The sequence below is a fragment of the Nesoenas mayeri genome (assembly GCF_963082525.1).
Source record: "Nesoenas mayeri genome assembly, chromosome: 6".
In the NCBI taxonomy this organism is placed as follows: Eukaryota; Metazoa; Chordata; class Aves; order Columbiformes; family Columbidae; genus Nesoenas; species Nesoenas mayeri.
This window is the reverse complement of record NC_137545.1, coordinates 28622829-28628828: the sequence shown is the minus strand read 5'-3', so window position 1 is coordinate 28628828 and position 6000 is coordinate 28622829.

Here is a 6000-nt window from a genome sequence, read left to right as displayed (position 1 = left end):
GGAGAGGCAAGAAAAAAAAAAGAAGCACTTTGCAGTGCTTCTCCTGGACAGCTTGGGGTTTGTTGTCTTTTGTTCCACCACTGCATTCCTAAGGGTTACAGTTCTCCGGCCCTGGTCCTTTGCACTTGCCTCCTTCAGTGCTCATTCATTGATTGCTAGGAACAGGGAAGCTGGAAGCTTGGGGAAGGGAATCTCCAAAATTGCAGCATGCAGCCCCATGGCCTGCCCAGGCAGCTGTGCACCGGGGTGTTACACCTGGAGCAGAAGGGTGAGCTGAACCCAGCTAGGAGGAATGACTGAGTGAAAGGGTGGGAGTTCACTCTGGAGGGCAATCACAGGGTTGGGTACCAGGGGAATGGGAAACGAGAAGGGATCAGGTGAAGTTTACATGCGATTCAAGTCAACCCCCCTTCCACATATACACACACTCCTCCAAAACCTCATATTCCCCAGATTTCTTTTTAGATCACTCATCTATGCAGCTGCATTGCATGGATTTTGCCACTAGAATGCACCCTTATCTATGGTAAGAGGACGGATGGTTGCTTATGAGCATTAACTCCTTCTTCTCCAAAATTTCCACCTTAAGGCTTTTTTGCATCTCTCAGGTGTTCCTTGTTTTACTGCTTTCCTACCCCATGTGGACTCTGTAGTAGAAATCAATACCCTCCTGTCCTTCCCCTATGCCCTTCAAAAAGGAAAGCCACATTTCTAAGCCTTTTAAAAAATTAGTTTCTTTCCACCAAGAGGTTTTCCAGAGGTTTTATTTAATACTACCTGAATCTGTGCTTAGATAACAGTTAACTGCCAAAAAACAGGCACCCTTAAGGTAACAAAAGCCACCCCCTAGGATTTTATCTGGAAGTGTTTTTAAATAGTTTCTCCAGTTGACAGGACTTTTACAGCATATTAATTGCATCCTGCCGCTGATTTTTATGAGAATCTGCCACTGGTCTGAATGGGTGCTTTGCAGAAAATAGCACTGGGCAGAGAGCAAGCACTGTTCACCCGAGGATCTGGAAGCACTTTGTAAGAGGGCTTAGGGCAGGAGAGAATTTACTTTCCTTCTTCTCCCCTCCACCCCTTAAGAAACAGTGTGCCCCGTATATTAATATTAAGACAGCGAGAGTATCTAGAGGGGTGGAGGAGAGGTTTCACTCCCACTCCAACCTGTGAGATGCAAAATGGTGAGGCATGTAGAGAACTGCCTCCATCCAGCCCAGCTGCAAGCCCTGGCATAGGAGGCTTGGGCACGGCTGGATTGCCACGGGGCAGAGATCCTTCAAGGGATCCCTGGGGAAGCTGCTCTAATTTAGGCCTGTCCGGGAACTTTCTTCTGGGCTTTCGGAGCAGCCCAAAATCCAGGTGGTGTGCAGTTGTCTAGTGGCCACCCTTATGTGCTGTGCTGGGACCTTCATCCACAAAACCGTGCCTGGAAACTGAGTCATATCCTCAACCAGGAGATGACGAGGTTTTAACTGTGAGATGTACCCCGATGGTGGGTTTTCTTCCACATCATGAAAGTAGCCTCAGCCACGGGGATCTTGGGGCTATCACCTGCGTTGAACCACGGAGCCCAGCAGTCAGGATGGAGTTGCAGATGAATGCCTAGTCCATGCCCCTCACAAGGGCTATCTTTTTGGCATCTTTTGCTGACATTCCAAAAAACCCCCACAACGCAGGGAAAGCAACAGGTCAGTGTTTAGCATGTGGCTGGTCGTGAGCTGTAGGAGAGCCTGCAGCTAACAAAGATCACATTTCTCCTGGCTTGTGCTCTTCCAAGGGAGATCACAATCATGTTTTATGTTTATAAGATATGCTTTCGTATTTTGAGGGAGTGAGCAGGGACTGTTCAGAGGAAACCAAGGTTTCTATTAACGTCTTCTAATGTACTTCGTTGCTATAGGCTCCATGTGTTACATATGGCTCTGCTGCTGCAAAAAAAAGGAAAAAATAATTATTCGGAAAGCAGTTACTGTTCTTTACATCTCAGATATGTCACACTTCATTACAATACTCTCTGTAATGTACAAAAGCACTGACTTTCCTGGGTATGATAAAGAGGATGGAACACATGCTTTAATCAGTTTGGGCTAATCTCTGTGTTTTGGAGTCACTTAGAACATCAAACAAGTTCAGGCAATCTAGAAAGATTAAGAGCTGAATCACAGATATGACACTGAGATTTTTTTTCTTCTCCCTCAAAAACCACTTTCCAGTTTGTGTAGATCTGAAACTCATTAGCAAAAATAATGCTTATACAGGGGAATGTATTTTTTTTAAATGTGCAAGTATTATAAAACACCAACAGGTTGTGAAATCGGGTGCCTGAGGCATCATTATGAAAAAAAGCCAATATTTCATCCTTGGAGGGAAAAATGACAAGTGACAAAAGTGGAACTGATGGGGCAAAGCTGAGGCAGCAGTGTAGAGATGGAAGATTGGCAACAGCAGGCTGGTGCAGTTATTGACACAATATGTCACTTTGCATGGAAACTGTGTTTACTGTCAGAAGTAAAATGTGATTTCTTCCCAAGATATTTGTCCTTCCCTTGGACAGTGCCTTCTTACTTGGCATGATAACCCCAATAAGTGTTCACAGCTTCGTGCTGGGAGCCCCTTTCCAGCAGGTGGGAGCAGCCCGTCCTGCAGCGGTGGGTGTAGTAGAGCTAGCGAGGGCTAGGTGGCATACTGGATACATTGGAGAGTCACCTCCAAGGACTTCCACATCCAGAAGGGCTAGGCTGAATGAAATTCTCTCTTTGCAAGCAGCTTTCTGTGTCATTAAAAAAACAAAGCAACCGATGCTCCCAGTGAAGACAGCATCGATGTTTTGCTTTCTAACATGCCTCATGGGGGTATCAATTTTAAACCGCATGTAGAAATGGAGTCTCCCCTCACCAGATCAGTGCCTGGGTGTTCTGTGGGGCTGTGTTGGCTCTGTTTCACATTATCAAGGCTTGGCTGCCAATATTTCCAGTGATGACTGGGGTGCCTCCATCTCCCCATGGCCCACCTGAATCAGCTTGCAAGGTGGGGGTATTTGGTGAGGGACATCACGTCCTGAACATCAGAAGGTCCTTGGAGTCTTTCACAAGGACTGAAGCACGAAGGCTGACTGGATGTTTTAATGATAGAGGCAGAAATGGCTCAGGGGACAAATTCCTCTTGCTTGAGCACAGACAAAATTAGTTTTTCTGCTAATGGGGAAAAGACAGATGTTTCATCATGAGCAGACAATGGAGATTCCCCTTTGCACCTTCCCGGCCAGACCAGGGAGCAGAGGCCATTGCATTGCTGGATGGCTCTGGAAGGACCTGAGAGTGGTCTTGAGTGCCAGACGAGCATCTTGGTGTCCCTCCCAGCACACATGCGTGGCCCAGCATCTAGCGGGTACTGTGACACTCCCACTCCCACCACCATGCATGCCATGGTCTTGGGCCTGCTTTGAGGCCCTGCTTCCCCAAGTCGTCAGGCAAGGGCATTTGAGCTCTGGGGAGGAGGATGGCCCTCTGCAGGGACGCTGGATGACCAGGCATGAGTTGCGAAAAGAGCTTCAGTTTCCCCTGTCTGTACAACAAGAGTGATGAGGCTCCTGTATCTCGGGAGCAGTTGGAGACCTTGCTGAGGTGCTTTGCAAACTGGAAATATCCCCGTGAATCGCTCGCTTTCCACCTCCACCTTCCTCCGCTCCATGCTGCCCGCATTCTTTTTTTGTTATTAATTGTTTTGGATTCAGACAATGCCTCTCCTTTGGCCTCAGGCAGACGCACTGGCTGAATCACTAAAACACTTTAACACACATCTGCTGAGGCAGCAAAACCAGTATCTCTCTCTTTCTTTTTTTTTTCTTTCTTTCTCTGCCTCTCCAGTATCACAGTCAAAAGGTGACCGAAACACAAAGTAGATCTGGAATTGGCTGAAAAGGGAAAGTGCTCCCAGCTGATGCACAGAAAACACCTGCATCTAATAAAAACAAATGAGAAACATCATCAATAACCAGAAGAAAAAAATGGTGTAAATAAAAGGAAGAGTATAAATTCAGATGGTCTCTGGGAAACTTGAACAGATGCCCCAGCCTGATGTCTTTTGGAGGTATTGTCTAATTGTTTACCTTGTAGTGCAATAAAATACAGGGGGTTGCTGTGCCTCTCTGGCATAGACTAAGGAGCTTTAGAAACCTTGCTGTGCAGATGGATGCCATGGTGATGGGTGACTCAGAAATACAATAGATTGTTGCTGTGGTGGGAGAGGGGCATCTCCTAGAATAAGTGGTTATCCTCAGAAGGATGCTCCTCTCTGCCCTTGTAAGGTTTTTTATGTTCTTCTGTGAACATTAGGATAATGATTTAGGGTAGAAAATATACTCAGAGTTGACAGAGAATCCAGACATCCCTTCTAGGGTGTGCCAGGTGTGATGTGCCCTTTGCCCCTGTGATCACGTACCTGCTGCCTGGTCCTGTGAACTGGCAGTAAACAGTGTTTTACCTGGAGGAGATGACTTCTGACTCTGACCATCATCTCCCTCCAAGCCTACTGTGCACGTTCATTCCTGAACCTTTGCATAGCGCCTGAGGAGTTGGCGTGAAAATAACCTCTTGGGCCCTACTCATTTTATTTTTTCTTTTTTCATCTTTCAACCACTCTGGATTCCCTCCTGCTCTGTGTATGAGCCAAGATGGATTTGGGCTTTTGATCTCTTTTTGCATTGCCACGTGTCTGGAAGTGCTCTTGTTTGAATCAGTATCACCACCAGGAACACATCAAAACCCCTGTCCAAAGGGCAGGGAAGTGTTGTTTTCATGGAGAGCACCATGGGTGGCTGTCTGGCTGTGCCACTGTCAGGAGCGGGTTTGCATGGTTTGAAGGCTTTCTAGAGATGAGGAGGCATGACCTTTACAGCCTAACTCTGAAGAGCACTCAGAAACCAGGCTGTCTCTTCTGCTGAGGTGCTGCAGAAGTTCCCAGGGACACTCAAACTTCTCTGGGATTTGGGGTTGGGAAGAACTGGCTGTTCTCATTTGTAGCCCTTTTGACTAGGGAAAACTCTCCTTTCTCCTCCCTTTCACTATCACACCTTGGTTTCTTGCAGAGCTTTCAGCTGGTTGAATGCATGTGTACAGCCTCCTTCATTAAATACCCACAAATGAACAGAGCAGTTTTGTCATTAAAAGCAATTAAGATCTCACCAATCTAATTCAAGCTGGAGTTTAGACCCTCAGCTTCCAGGTTGTGACAGGAAAATATTCTATCTCCATCCTGTCCCAGACACATGGATGGAGCCTCATCCCTAGAGGTCTGCAGAGCACTGTGGTGTCAGGAATCTGTGTAGCATTTTGGAGTCTTGCTGAGACATGGGGAACAACAGGTTTTGTGACGAGGACGTAGGCTCATGCAAGACTGGATGGAGACTGACCCAAACCAGAGAGGCCCTCAAACACTGCTTGGATACATCCTCTGCTTAGCCGCCAGTAACTGGCCTGGATGTGGGCTCATGATTATATCCCTGAAGTAATTCTCTGGACTTCCCCTTATCCGCAACTCTGTAATTATTCATAGTTATTTTCTAATGGCTGTCCTGCCACTTGTTTTCTTTCTGGCTTTCTTCTTCTTCTGAGCAATGAAAACACATCAATGGCCTTTCTCCAAGAACAGTTATTAAAGCGATCACCCCTGCTTATCCCCCTCCCCTCGTTTAAAGCCTATCAAGCTCCATTGGATTTGTGGCCAGACTTTGCATCAAATTACTATTTTGAGGTTGCCAAAAAAAGCACAACCAGAAAGTCTGGAGGGGAGGGGAGAAGAAGAAGAGAGAGAGAGAAAGTTATAATCTTCCTGGATCACTATTAATTACATTTACAATAATTACACTTTTCTGGATGGATACACTCCTGACAAGCAGGAGGATCAGCTCTTGCGGCAGAACCTGTGTGCTCATTTAGGCCTTTGCTATTCTTCTAGAGCAAGTTATAGAATCATAGAATGTCCTGAGTTGGAAGG